The sequence below is a fragment of the Fukomys damarensis genome, unplaced genomic scaffold (genome assembly GCF_012274545.1).
Source record: "Fukomys damarensis isolate Sample0158 unplaced genomic scaffold, DMR_v1.0_HiC HiC_scaffold_22, whole genome shotgun sequence".
In the NCBI taxonomy this organism is placed as follows: Eukaryota; Metazoa; Chordata; class Mammalia; order Rodentia; family Bathyergidae; genus Fukomys; species Fukomys damarensis.
Window position 1 is genome coordinate 11,828,268 of NW_022900934.1, and position 2,860 is coordinate 11,831,127.

The window sequence follows — 2,860 nt, forward strand, 5'->3', positions numbered from 1 at the left end:
TTGGTCACTGCTGACATAACTTCCTTTTACCGCCCTCGCGGCCCACGCCTACCACACACCTAGAGCGCGCATGCGTAAATTTTGGGCGTGGTTTCATGTGGCGACGACATCGAGGGGGCGTGGTTTTATTTAAAATTCCATTGTCTAGGACGAGGCTCAGAAAACCGTAGACATCTGCGCAGTTTGCAAGACGTCTGGAAGAAGAAAGAGAGAAGATGTGCTTTGCTAAGCTCTATTATCTGTACGTTCGTTAAAAACTTGTGGCAGAAAATACAATGAATGGTTAGCACTTCTAAATAAGTGATTTTTACTTTCCACGATATTCACTTTCATGAAAATGAACGTAAGAACTACAGACGTGTTTACTAAGTGCTAGAACTGATCTAAGTACTTTTACACATATTCACTAGTTGAATCCTTACAAAACCCATGGCCTGCAGGTATCCATTACTGTTGCCATTTTACAGATGAGACTGGAGCCTCACAGAGGTCCCAAGGTCACAGAGCCAATTACTAACAGTCAAGATTATAAACTAGGCAGTGGCAGCAGGGTTCTTAGGGAAAGGGACTCAGAGTTTACTGATAATTTTTCCTCTCATCCACTCGTTTTATTTGTATTGGTGTTGAACTCACTGTGTGACCCAGGCTAGCCTTAAACTCACAGCAATCTTCTTGCCTCGGCCTCCTGAGTGATGGAATTACCAGCGTGCACTACCATGCGGGGCTTCCTCTCATTCACTTACGAAATCTTAAAGTCTGCTCTTGTGTCTCCTGCAGGCAACTTTCCTTTACATATCACTTCCTATATGAAGTCACCTGATAGCACCTATCCGCCCTTCCTAATCATGTTCCACCTACAACAGTCGTAGCGGTATCAGACAACTAGTTTCCATTGGCCATTTTATCGCAATTTTTTTTCATTTTTGAGGGTACAATTTGATGGCATTAATCCACTCATGATATTTTACAGCCATAGCCACTGTTTCCAAAACCGTTTCATCACCCTAAACAGGAACATTGTAACCATTAAGCAATTACATTCCCACTCTACTCTCCCCAGACCATGGTAACCTCTAATCCACTTTCTTCATCTATGATTCCACCAATCCTAGATGGTTCGTGTAAAGGACGCTATACAATAACTGTCCTTTTGTGTCTGGCTTGTGCTCTTAGCATAATGTTTTTATCCATATTGTAGCAAGAGATGAAGGGAGGAGGAGAGAGGAGAAGGGAAGGAGATAAATAAGAATTAAGCTGTTATGTACACGTACCAATTCCCCATGAGGAATGCAATCATTATGCCCTGCAAATATGGACTAATAAAAAAATAAAAATTGAAAAATTACAGCTGAATAATGGTGTATTGCTTGTGTAAACCACATTTTGCTTATTTATTTATCTGTTGATGGACACTTGGATTGTTTCTACCCTTTGTGAACAATGTGGAATAAACACTGTGGTACAAAGGCCTGAGTCCCTGTTTTTTGTTCTTTTGAGTACAGACTTAGGATGAAATGGCTGGGTCATATGATAATTTTATACTTGGCTTTCTGAGAAACCACAAAACTGTTTTCTACAAAAGCTGCATCATTTTCCATTTCTACCAATAATGTACGAGGGTTCCAATTTCTCCACATCCTCACCGATGCTTATTTTTTGGATGACAGCTGGGATGGCTTTAAGTGGGGGTTGTAATGGTTGTGAGTTTTATACTCTGGCTTCAGATACAGAAGCTTGGGAATGAAGAACGGCTAACACTTTCCTGGTGTTATTCCTTAGCCCAGTGTATCTTAACCCACAGATCCTAAAGGAAGATGTACCTTTCCAGAATGGAAAAACCATTCTCATGAGAATGTGACACGTAACCAAAAACTTGCATCAGCCTCCTGAAGTCCATCCAGTTACCCCAATGAAATCCTTTCTTCCAGACAATGGACAGCAGAGGCTTGATGTGACGTGATTCATCTTCTTTCTACCTCTTTTTGCTTCCATCCCACCAAGTTCAAATTCAAGTCCCCATCTCCCTTGGGATCAGATCCTACTTGGCTCTGCACAGAGCAGTGTTAATATTTTAGGAAAAGCTGCCCAAACGAGGCTTATTAGCTCAAAATTTATCTAGCCTATCTCAGCCCCCTTCGAGACTGAGGACACCAGTGGGGGCGGGATTTAGCTCAGTAGTTCCGCTGCCTGCCTTGCAAGTGCAAGGACCAGAGTTGAATCCCCGGTACCACACACACACACAAAAAAGACTGAGGACACCAGGATGAGAGCAGCTAAAGTCATTTTCAGGGCTTGCAGGGACACTCACTTGCCAGCATTCACAACATCCAGTTCCACACCCCCTAGAGGGACACCTAGAAGTCTCCAAACCCCCTAGTCACCTCAGTTCCGGGAAAGGCAGAGCCTTGCAGAGCACCCCTGAGGTTCCCGTCCTCCAAACAGGAGCCATCACAGGCAAAGACAGTCACCCCCTGGGAAACAAATGCCCCTGGGACCATGAGGATTCCTCCAGAGCTCCGGCAGCCGGAACTGAGACAGTGACCCACCGGCCCACAAAATCCACAAAGCCAACCCACAAAAGCTGGCCTCACGTTTTTGTGAGTGGCCACCGAACCCCTGCAACACAGCCAGGCCCTCCAGTTACTCCAGGAAGAGGCTTCTCCCAGCCTCCCTTACTTTCTAATTTTGTCTGATAAACATTTCTATATCTCACTGATACAGCCTGAAATTCTTTATTTGTGATGTGAGTCAAGAACCAAGTTGAGGTCCCCATCTCCTCTTTGGGGCTCCTCCTCACACCTCATCAGTGACATTCCCACTGGTCTCTCTGATTTTACTCTTGCCTCTGCTCGCATTCCTG